The sequence below is a fragment of the Hibiscus syriacus genome, unplaced genomic scaffold (assembly GCF_006381635.1).
Source record: "Hibiscus syriacus cultivar Baekdansim isolate YM2019G1 unplaced genomic scaffold, ASM638163v2 tig00110684_pilon, whole genome shotgun sequence".
Classification (NCBI taxonomy): domain Eukaryota; kingdom Viridiplantae; phylum Streptophyta; class Magnoliopsida; order Malvales; family Malvaceae; genus Hibiscus; species Hibiscus syriacus.
The window spans coordinates 39,874-52,915 of record NW_024062824.1 but is presented as its reverse complement, the minus strand read 5'-3'; positions in this window follow the sequence as shown (position 1 = coordinate 52,915).

The window sequence follows — 13,042 nt, the reverse complement described above, 5'->3', positions numbered from 1 at the left end:
AAGTTTAAGCATTCAGAGTTTTCTTTATAAGTTTAATGCCTCACTAAGTCATAGACTTAGCGTGTGATTGTTTCACATGTAGGTTACAGAAGCGAGAAGAGAAGCGAAGAAGAGCAAGACATGTCAGCATCTCCCTTACAAAATTTCAGATCAGAAAATAGATGATTTAAATGTATTTGGTTATTTTGAATATAGTTGGCATGTACTAATTGATTGAGTTAAATATTCTCTGATCAATTTTGGTTATTGTGGTCAATTTATATAAATAAACCGCTTTTACTTTAATGAAAGTTTTAAATTTTCTTTGAATTTTGTCAGGAGTCAAAGTTTGAAAAGTCAATGTGACACCTCAGACTCGTATTCGGGTCAGGTACGGGTCTGAGGGTTTTACATTTAATGGTATCAGAGCTAAGGTTTAGCCGATTCTCGGTATAAACCGAAGTCCATAGTGTCGTAAAATGTGTACATGCCAACACAGAGTGAAAAATTTCTGATATGATAGTTTAAGGAGTATGTTGTCTTACTAATAGAATAAGATTAGTTTAATATAGTAGAAATTTGATTATGAGAATTTCAAACAAAGCGAGGGGTGAACCTGATGGTAGTAGCAATTCACCTGCCTTGGCCAGGCAGGAGGAAGAGCAGACACCTTAGGAAGTGCCTCATAAGATCAAAGACTGATTTCAGAAAATTGAAATCATATTAGAATAGTAATATAAAGTTTTCATAGGTTTGAATAGGAAAAGTGATATGAAGTATTCTTATTATTTCATGGATATGATAGAATATGGTGAACAAGTGTCACCATAAGAAAGTTAAAAGATATAAGGATGTGGTTAGAATTTGTAGAGAGTTCGAGAATAAGTGCATCAGTGACAAGCGTATAAGATATATACATCCAGAGTTTATGAGATTGAAATAAAGGAATAATACTGTGTATAAGCAAGAATGTGGATAGAATACGGGTTTACATTTTAGATCGAAAGAGTCAGCGTTAGCTAACCAGATTATGTGATGGAAAATATATAGAAATATAAAATTTTGAGATTTTGTCAGGATAAGACAACCAAAGATGAGGTGGATCGGGATACAGTTGTATATTTTGATCATAATAATGTGACATAGTGAAGAAGATGAGGATTCGTATGTTTGAGTAAAGCTAAGGATTGATAATAAGAGTTTAATAATGGGTACATCAGTGATCCGTTTATAAAAAATAAAGAAAGTTAGAACGTTGAGTTGGAACAACGGAAATTACATGGTGTATGAGAATAAATGTGGATTTGATAAGTTAAGTAAACTATCGCTGAGATAATTCCGACTGAAAGGAATGTATATGAATGGTTCGATGAAGGTTTATGTTTTAGATTGGAATAATTGGTGCTGACTAACATAATTATGTGATGATAAGTGTATTAAGTTAAAGGATTAGAAGATGTTGTCAGGGTAAATTAACTAAGTATGGTGTGAATTGAGACATGATTATATATTTTGATCACAGAAATGTAAGGTAATAGAAGAGACAAGAGAATAATAATGTATATGAATAAGAGTGTGGTTTGGATAAGTGAATAAATTGCACTGGTTTGATTTCAACTGAGAAGATGAAAATGAGTAGTATGATTAGGGCTTATGCTCTAAATTGAAACATTGTTATTGATTAATTGTAATAGTATGAATAATAAAGTTATAAGATTTGAAGAAAAGATAAAGTTAAGTTAATCAAGTATGATGTGGATTTGGATATGGTTTTGATCATATAGATATGATGTAGGCAAGGAAATAAGTATTTGTATGTTTAAAAAGGGGGCTTTGAGGAAGGAAATATATGTACAAGAAATGGTAAAGAATGAGGTTCTATGTAAGTAAAGTGGATTATCAAAGTTATAAAGATACGATGAAGATCGGTAATTAGAGATGAGTATAAATGATAAGAAAAGAGTATGTGAACATTAAAGAAAAAGATATGATATGTATAAGAAGATTTTGATTTTGAAGGAAAGAAAGAATAAAGGGATAGGAAAAGATTGTGTGTATAGTAATACAGACAAGGATTAAGAAATGAGCAAAAACTTGATTTATGTGCAAAGCACATAGAGAACGAGGGAAAAGATCAATTGATCCATAATATTGAGGAATAAGGATTTGGGGTTACTGTCCATATAATGAATAATATTATATGGACTTATAAATATGTGAACGTATATGAAGAATTGAGTATGGGAAAATGGTAAGTTTGCTAGTGGTAACATGAAAGATTAAGGAAAGCAACATGAAAATATTAGAAGTCAGGATATTATAAAGGTATGCAGTGAAAATTCGAGGATGAATTTTCTTTAAAGGAGGGGAGATTTGTAACATCCTCAATACCGGGTTAGTGACTAAATTGAAATATTTTTGAATTTGGTGATTAAAGTAGAATAATTGAATAGTTCAATGATTTATCTGAAAATATTTCCTAAAAGTTATTAGTAATTATTAAAGGAATTAAAGGGCAAAATGGTAATTTGACATGGAATATTTTTATATTCCTTTTATAAGATAAGGGAACCACGTGGGAAAGGAGAAAATTCTCCAGAGTTTTTTTTCTTTCTTCTTTTTCTTCCTCCTCCAGTATCTCCAAGCTCAAAGGTGAGTTTCATTGCTTGTTGATTAATTATTGATTTTAAGGTTGGATTATGATCATTAGATGATAATTAAGCTTAAGGAAAGCTTAATTTGCTCTAAAACAACAAGATGAAAGATATAGAAGAGATTAAAGAAACTGAGTTTTTAGATGAATTTCTGGAAAAGAGTTAGTAAGTTAATTTTGAGAAGGAATTTGACTTGTCATCACTAAGAATAATAGATTTATTAAGTTAGAAAGGATTAATAACAAAGTTGAAAGTTTAGTAAGATTCTTAATTTTAAGAATCATGATGAGATATGGAAGATATAGATGGTTTATATGAATACAAGTTGGTTTAAGTAATGGTAGTTGAGTTTAATGACATGATAGGGGCTTAAAATAGAAGAATTGAAGGAAGAGTTAAGGATTTTCGGGTGTAAAATACAAATTCTGGGCAAAGTGTATCGATGCACATTCAATGTGTATCGATGCACTTTCAAATAAATGAACATCGAATGAAATTAGTGCATCGATGCATAAGGAGTGCATCGATGCATAAGGAGTGCATCGATGCATCCTCTTAAGAATAAAACATCGAAGGTGAATTGTGTACCTATGCACAAGTAGTGCATCGATGCACACGTTAAGGAATGCATCGATACAATATAGAGTGCATCGATGCACACCTTTATTAAAAGATGAAAATAGCTTTCTTTTAGCCTAAGAAATGATAGATTAGAATACATCAATTGGATCATGATATGTATCAATGTATGATTATATAGATATCGAACACGAACAAGTTTCGGAACGATTATCAAGTTAAGATTCGATCGAAAGAGATGAAAATCATAAAAATGGATTGGAACGTAGTGAGGCCAAGGTGAGTGCATACAAGTTAGTTTATGATGTTTAACGGAAATAAGACTTGCGACGAGTCTATTTCCTATATTAGAATGCATGAATTTATGATCATATGCATATGTTTGATTTGGGTATATGTGATATATATTAATGTATGCATTAAAAGATTTGTGTGAATACATGTAGTGTGATAATTTATAGGAATTAATATGAATGATCTATATAATTACATGGGAATGTGAAATAGGTTATATGATAGGTGACCATACATGTTACATAGTAAGTGTAATCAATTATAAGAATCAATATAATAGATTTATATGACTACATGAGAAGGGTGATGAGTTAAATAAGATAAGACTATAGAGTAATATGAGAATAATATATCAGTGAAGAGAATTGAGTATAAATGATGATGCCAAACTATAAGATAAGTGTTATAGAGAAGAAATATACTTAAAGAGAATTATGGTATAGGAGTTATGTAAAATTTAACTAAATAAATAGATTAACTTATTATACAAATAATATTAGATATGTGATATAAATTATATGTTATGGTATAAATAATTATGAGAATAAATGGAAAAATGAGACAATATAAGTATTTACTTATAGGATAATATGAGATTATATGAATATATAGTATAACTTTAAGAGGAAGAATCGGGTATTATATGATTTAGGTATGGAAATGATCTATGTGTAAGTAAATTATGTGATTATGTGTGAAATGGAGTAAACTAAGTAATTATAAGGTATGTGAATATAGGTATATAAAATAAGCCACATGACTATGAATTAGGTGAAATTAAGTGGTGAGAATGATATGGCAGAAAGCTACAAGAGAATATGTTATGAGAATATATAAGAACAATTATAAGCTATGTGATATGTGAGTTTATGAAAATGTTCTACGTGCAAGTGATCTACGTGTATGTGTGATTTATATGGAAATGAACTACTTGCTACGTGTGATCTTATAAAAATGTAATAATGAGACTATGTGTATATGTGAATATGTGATAACATAAATATTAATGCCCATGTTATGTGTTATGAGAGCTAGAGGTATAGTTGGCATGCTAAGTGTCGAGGGTCTACGCAGTCCTTCGGGATATATATGTATTCTTTGGAACATGTATGAGGTCTTTTGAGACACATATTTGGTCCTTAGCATATGTATATGATTCTTAAGGAATTGTCTACGTGGTCCTTAAGGACATTATATATGGCACTTCGGTGCAATTCTACGAGGCACTTCGGTGTAATTCTACGTGGCACTTCACTGCATTTATACGAGCTGTGGTGACAACATTAGTGCACAACCTCTGGAGACTCACATATCAATAGTTCTCAGTAATGTACATGGGCTAATCAAGAAATGATAACAAATATATATTGTGATATGATAAATTTTATAGCAAGGACATGTTGAGGTATAGGTATAGTATATGATTAAGAAAGTTAGGTATACGTTCTATGTGATTGAATGATAAGTGACTAATGATGATTTATATGCATACATGTACTTCTTATTAGATAATCTGATATGATTTATATGATGATGTCTGTATTGCTTGGTTAATTGAATAATATGTTGAGTAAGAAAAAAATAGATATAAGAGGATTTAATTATAAGATATAAATGATAAGAATATCGATAGTGGAATAAGGTTAGAGATTTAAAATAATGTGTGATATATATATTCGTATAGTATATTATATATAATGTTATATTGTTTTGATGTTCCATTATAATATGATATGTTCATACAAGTTTAAGAATTTAGAGTTTCCTTTATAAGTTTAATGCCTCACTAAGTCATAGACTTAGCGTGTGATTGTTTCACACGTAGGTTACAGAAGCGAGAAGATAAGCGAAGAAGAGCAAGACAGGTCATCATCTCCCTTACAAAATTTCAGATTAAAAAATAGATGATTTAAATGTATTTGGTTATTTTGAATATAGTTGGCATGTACTAATTGATTGAGTTAAATATTCTCTGATCAATTTTGGTTATTGTGGTCAATTTATGTAAATAAACCGCTTTTACTTTAATGAAAGTTTTAAATTTTCTTTGAATTTTGTCAAGAGTCAAAGTTTGAAAAGTCATTGTGACACCTCAGACTCGTATTCGGGTCGGGTACGGGTCTAAGGGTGTTAAATTTAATAGTATCAGAGCTAAGGTTTAGCCGATTCTTGGTATAAATCGAAGTCTATAGTGTCATAAAATGTGTACATGCCAACACAGAGTGAAAAATTTCTGATATGATAGTGTAAGGAGTATGTTGTCTTATTAATAGAATAAGATTAGTTTAATATAGTAGAAATTTGGTTATGAGAATTTCAAACAAAGCGAGGGGTGAACCTGATGGTAGTAGCAATTCACCTGCCCTGGCCAGGCAGGAGGAAGAGCGGACACCTTAGGAAGTGCCTCATATGATCAAAGACTGATTTCAGAAAATTGAAATCATATTAGAATAGTAATATAAAGTTTTCACAGGTTTGAATAGGAAAATTGATATGAAGTATTCTTATTATTTCATAGATATGATAGAATATGGTGAACAAGTGTCACCATAAGAAAGTTAAAAGATCTAAGGATGTGGTTATAATTTGTAGAGAGTTCGAGAATAAGTGCATCAGTGACAAGCGTATAAGATATATACATCCAGAGTTTATGAGTTTGAAATAAAGGAATAATATTGTGTATAAGAAAGAATGTGGATAGAATAAGGGTTTGCATTTTAGATGGAAAGAGTTAGCGTTGACTAACCAGAATATGTGATGGAAAATATATAGAAATATAAAATTTTGAGATGTTGTCAGGATAAGACAACCAAAGATGAGGTGGATCGGGATACATTTGTATATTTTGATCATAATAATGTGACATAGTAAAGAAGATGAGGATTCGTATGTTTGAGTAAAGCTAAGGATTGATAAGAAGAGTTTAATAATGGGTACATCAGTGATCCGTTTATAAAAAATAAAGAAAGTTAGAACGTTGAGTTGGAACAACGGAAATTACATGGTGTATGAGAATAAATGTGGATTTGATAAGTTAAGTAAACTATCGCTGAGATAATTCCGACTGAAAGGAATGTATAAGAATGGTTCGATGAAGGTTTATGTTTTAGATTGGAATAATTGGTGCTGACTAACATAATTATGTGATGATAAGTGTATTAAGTTAAAGGATTAGAAGATGTTGTCAGGGTAAATTAACTAAGTATGGTGTGAATTGAGACATGATTATGTATTTTGATCACAGAAATGTAAGGTAATAGAAGAGACAAGAGAATAGTAATGTAAATGAATAAGAGTGTGGGTTGGATAAGTGAGTAAATTGCACTGGTTGGATTTCAACTGAGAAGATGACAATGAGTAGTATGATTAGGGCTTATGCCCTAAATTGAAACATTGTTATTGATTAATTGTAATAGTATGAATAATAAAGTTATAAGATTTGAAGAAAAGTTAAAGTTAAGTTAGTCAAGTATGATGTGGATTTGGATATGGTTTTGATCATATAGATATGATGTAGGCAAAGAAATAAGTATTTGTATGTTTAAAATGGGGGCTTTGAGGAAGGAAATACAAGTATAAGAAATGGTAAAGAATGAGGTTCTATGTAAGTAAAGTGGATTATCAAAGTTATGAAGATACGATGAAGATCGGTAATTAGAGATGAGTATAAATGATAAGAAAAGAGTATGTGAACATTAAAGAAAAAGATATGATATGTATAAGAAGATTTTGATTTTGAAGGAAAGAAAGAATAAAAGGATAGGAAATAATTGTGTGTATAGTAATACATACAAGGATTAAGAAATGAGCAAAAGCTTGATTTATGAGTAAAGCACATAGAGAATGAGGGAAAAGATCAATTGATCCATAATATTGAGGAATAAGGATTTGGGGTTGCTGTCCTTATAATGAATAATATTATATGGATTTATAAATATGTGAACGTATATGAAGAATTGAGTATGGGAAAATGGTAAGTTTGCTAGTGGTAACAAGAAAGATTAAGGAAAGCAACATGAAAATATTAGAAGTCAGGATATTATAAAGGTATGTAGTGAAAATTCGAGGACGAATTTTCTTTAAAGGAGGGGATATTTGTAACATCCTCAATACCGGGTTAGTGACCAAATTGAAATATTTTGGAATTTGGTGATTAAAGTAGAATAATTGAATAGTTCAATGATTTATCTTGAAATATTTCCTAAAAGTTATTAGTAATTATTATAGAAATTAAAGGGCAAAATGGTCATTTGACAAGGAAAATTTTTATATTCCTTTTATAAGATAAGGGAACCACGTGGGAAAAGAGAGAATTCTCCAGAGTTTTCTTTCTTCCTCCTTCAGTATCTCCAAGCTCAAAGGTGAGTTTCATTTCTTGTTGATTAATTATTGATTTTAAGGTTGGATTATGATCATTAGATGATAATTAAGCTTAAGGAAAGCTTAATTTGTTCTAAAACAACAAGATGAAAGATATAGAAGAGATTAAAGAAACTGAGTTTTTAGATGAATTTCTGGAAAAGAGTTAATAAGTGAAATTTGAGAAGGAATTTGACTTTTCATCACTAAGAATAAGAGATTTATTAAGTTAGAAAGGATTAATAACAATGTTGAAAGTTTAGTAAGATTCTTAATTTTAAGAATCATGATGAGATATGGAAGATAGAGATGTTTTATATGAATACAAGTTGGTTTAAGTAATGGTAGTTGAGTTTAATGACATGATAGGGGCTTAAAATAGAAGAATTGAAGGAAGAATTAAGGATTTTCGGGTGTAAAATATAAATTCTGGGCAAAGTGTATCGATGAACATTCAATGTGTATCGATGCACTTTCAAATAAATGAACATCGAATGCAATTAGTGCATCGATGCATAAGGAGTGCATTGATGCATAAGGAGTGCATCGATGCATCCTCTTAAGAATAAAACATCGAAGGTGAATTGTGTACCGATGCACAGGTAGTGCATCGATGCACACGTTAAGGAATGCATCGATGCACTGTAGAGTGCATCGATGCACACCTTTATTAAAAGATGAAAATAGCTTGCTTTTAGCCTAAATAATGATAGATTAGAATACATCAATTGGATACTGATATGTATCAATGTATGATTATATAGATATCGAGCACGAACAAGTTCCGGAACGATTATCAAGTTAAGATTCGATCAAAAGAGAGGAAAATCATAAAAATTGATTGGAACGTAGTGAGGCCAAGGTGAGTGCATACATGTTAGTTTATGATGTTTAACAGAAATAAGACTTGCGATGAGTCTATTTCCTATATTAGAATGCATGAATTTATGATCATATGCATATGTTTGATTTGGGTACATGTGATATATATTATAGTATGTATTAAATGATTTGTGTGAATACATGTAGTGTGATAATTTATAGGAATTAATATGAATGATCTATATAATTACATGGGAATGTGAAATAGGTTATATGATAGGTGACCATACATGTTACATAGTAAATGTGATCAATTATAAGAATCAATATAATAGATTTATATGACTACATGAGAAGGGTGATGAGTTAAATAAGATTAGACTATAGAGTAATATGAGAATAATATATTAGTGAAAGGAATTGAGTATAAATGATGATGCCAAACTATAAGATAAGTGTTATAGAGAAGAAGTATACTTAAAGAGAATTATGGTATAGGAGTTATGTAAAATTTAACTAAATAAATAGATTAACTTATTATACAAATAATATTAGATATGTGATATAAATTATATGTTATGGTATAAATAATTATGAGAATAAATGGAAAAATGAGATAAGATAAGTATTTACTTATAGGATAATATGAGATTATATGAATATATATTATAACTTTATGAGGAAGAATCAGGTGCTATATGATTTAGGTATGGAAATGATCTATGTGTAAGTAAATTATGTGATTATGTGACTATGTGTGAAATGGAGTAAACTAAGTAATTATAAGGTATGTGAATATAGGTATATAAAATAAGCCACATGACTATGAATTAGGTGAAATTAAGTGGTGAGAATGATATGGCAGAAAGCTATCAGAGAATATGTTATGAGAAGATATAAGAACAATTATAAGCTATGTGATATGTGAGTTTATGAAAATGTTCTACGTGCAAGTGATCTACGTGTATGTGTGATTTTTATGGAAATGAACTACTTGACTACGTGTGATCTTATAAAAATGTAATAATGTGACTATGTGTATATGTGAATGTGTGATAACATAAATATAAATGCCCATGTTATTGTTATGAGAGCTAGAGGTATAGTTGGCATGCCATGAGTCGAGGGTCTACGCGGTCCTTCGGGATATATATTTATTCTTTGGAACATGTATGAGGTCTTTTGAGACACATATTTGGTCCTTAGTATATGTATATGATTCTTAAGGAATTTTCTACGTGATCCTTAGGGACATTTTATATGGCACTTCGATGCAATTCTACGCGGCACTTTGGTGTAATTCTACGTGGCACTTCGGTGCATTTATACGAGCTATGGTGACAACATTAGTGCACAACCTTTAGAGACTCACATATCAATAGTTCTCACATATGTACATGGGCTAATCATGAAATGATAACAAATATATGTTGTGATATGATAAATTTTATAGCAAGGACATGATGAGGTGTAGGTGTAGTATATGATTAAGAAGGTTAGGTATATGTGCTATGTGATTAAATGATAAGTGACTAATGATGATTTATATGCATGCATGTACTTCTTATTAGATAACTTGATATGTTTTACATGATGATGTCTGTATTGCTTGGTTAATTGAATAATATGTTGAGTAAGAAAAAAAATAGATATAAGAGGATATAATTATAAGATATAAATGATAAGAATAATGATAGTGGAATAAGGTTAGAGATTTAAAATAATGTGTGATATATATATGCGTATAGTATATTATATATAATGTTATATTGTTTTGATGTGCCATTATAAGATGATATGTTCATACATGTTTAAGCATTTAGAGTTTCCTTTATAAGTTTAATGTCTCACTAAGTCATAGACTTAGCGTGTGTTTGTTTCGTACGTAGGTTACAGAAGAGAGAAGAGAAGAGAAGAAGAGCAAGATATGTCAGCATCTCCCTTACAAAATTTCAGATCAGAAAATAGATGATTTAAATGTATTTTGGTTATTTTGAATATAGTTGGCATGTACTAATTGATTGAGTTAAATATGCTCTGATCAATTTTGGTTATTATGGTCAATTTATGTAAATAAACCGCTTTTACTTTAATGAAAGTTTTAAATTTTCTTTGAATTTTGTCAAGAGTCAAAGTTTGAAAAGTCAATGTGACACCTTAGACTCGTCTTCGGGTCGGGTACAGGTCTGACGGTGTTACACCACAAATGTACAAATTTGATATTTTAAGTAGATTGAGAATATATATATATATATATGTTTAGTATGAGTCTTACTTTATTAAATGTCTTAAAACTTAATTATGACATGAATTGACTATTATCTTTTTCATCAAGGGGAGAAGTGTCAGTTTGATGAAAAATATTTGAATTATCATTTTATTTAGATCCCCAAATATAATAATGTGAACTAGAAGTTCAGTATAAGTTAACTACCATAAATATTTACTGACCTAAAACGGTAATCAAGTATCATATACCAGTTGAAAATTATGTAAATTTGAGGTGAAATCCTAAAAGGATAACATGTTAGAGAAAATGAGTGCAAACCATGCCTAAATCATGATAGTTAAATTGGTTTCAACATTTAAAATTATTGTAAATAAAAAGTACTGTTAGAGTTTGACTCGAATACAAAGTGAACCAAATTAATTAAATTAATTGGGGATATTAAGTGTTAGCTTTATGAATCAACTGAAATACACTAAGAGGGTGATGAATTTACCTTTTAAAGTTTGTGGTTGAAGTAACCAAAAATAAAACTTTTACACAACAATTTTAGAGTGGTTCGACTTCTAAACTAAGTCTACAATAACTACTTAGCATCCATACTAAGGATTTCTTAAATCCACAAGATTTGCTAAACTTTGTGGACAAGGTGTAACCTTGTTGAAAATATTTTGATATTTCGATATAAAAAATAAAGTGTTAAGTAATTTTAAGATTTTATATTTGATTTAAAATATTATATTCAATTCAATTATTCAAATATTTCAAATATTACACTAAAGTTTTAAAATATCAATTTTACTCCTTACTAAAAGAAATTTTGAGTTTTATACTTAAAATATATTAGAAACAATTTTTACAAAGTATTTCAAACCACAATCGAGTCAAAAATTGATTTTCAAGAGGGTAGTACCGATACTTTCTATACAGTATTGGTACCCCCAAATATTAAATGCCAAAGTGGTATCGATACCCCTACACGACATCGATACCTCTTTACATAGTAGTATCGATACCATGGTCAATGATACCGATACTACCCCTTTGGTTTTGACTCCGAGAAATAATAGAATGCAAAACATGTACCTCTACCACTTAAGGTATCGATACTACACTACAAAGTAGTACCGATACCCCTTGTCCAGTATCGATACCATTGGAATGAAACAGTCGAAATATTTGAATTTATAACAGGCAGTACTAATACCCCTACGAAGAAGTATCGTACCCATACGCTCCCAGCAGTTTTTTGAAGTAGATTTCACACTACAACGACTCTATTAACTCCACCAATATTTCCAACGTTCAGAATTCATTTGAGGTGTATTTAAACAAGTTCTGAAGCCATTGGTGATAAATAATTACACAAGAATTGAGATTAAAACAAGAGATAAAGCATAAAATTTCAAGTTTGAGCAATTCAAGCCAAAATCCTTTCAATATTCATTTTGCTTTCAAGAACACACTTTGTGCTCTATTGTATTTATCTTTGAGTGTTCTTTGTTTGTTCTAGAAGTGTGTAAACATTCTACCTTGTGAGGTTTTTCTGTAAGTTTACAAAATTTGTAAGTTTCTCTTTGAGAGAGAGTGTTCTCAAGAATTTGAGGTATAATTCTTGAGGGAGTTGTAAGGTTACTCTTTGTCCTCAAAAGAAAGACAAATTTGTGAATTTTTGGAAAATCCTTAGTGTGGATAGCTAAGGTAGTGGACGTAGATTTTGGTTGAGAAAGCCGAACCACTCTAAATCGTTGTGCAAATATTTTCAATTTTCTGTCAAAGCTTCCACCAAAATTTTAATTTCCAATTCACCTCCTCTTGGCTGATTCATCTGATCGATTAACTCAACAATTGGTATCAGAGCTACACTCATTTGAAGGTTTTACCACATCTTGAGTAGATTCAGGAAGAGTTCAATCGATATTCAAGACATCAATGGCCTCTACATTAAACTTTGACTTCGTTCTTGATTCCCAGCCCGTCAACGAGCCTTCTTTCTTCAATGGAGCTAACTATGCCTATTGGAAGAATATGATGAAGTTCTTCATTCAAGCTAGTGACATGGGAGCATAGAAAATCATGATGAGAGGATACTTTGAACCATCCACAGATCCAGAAATGTGGAGTGAAG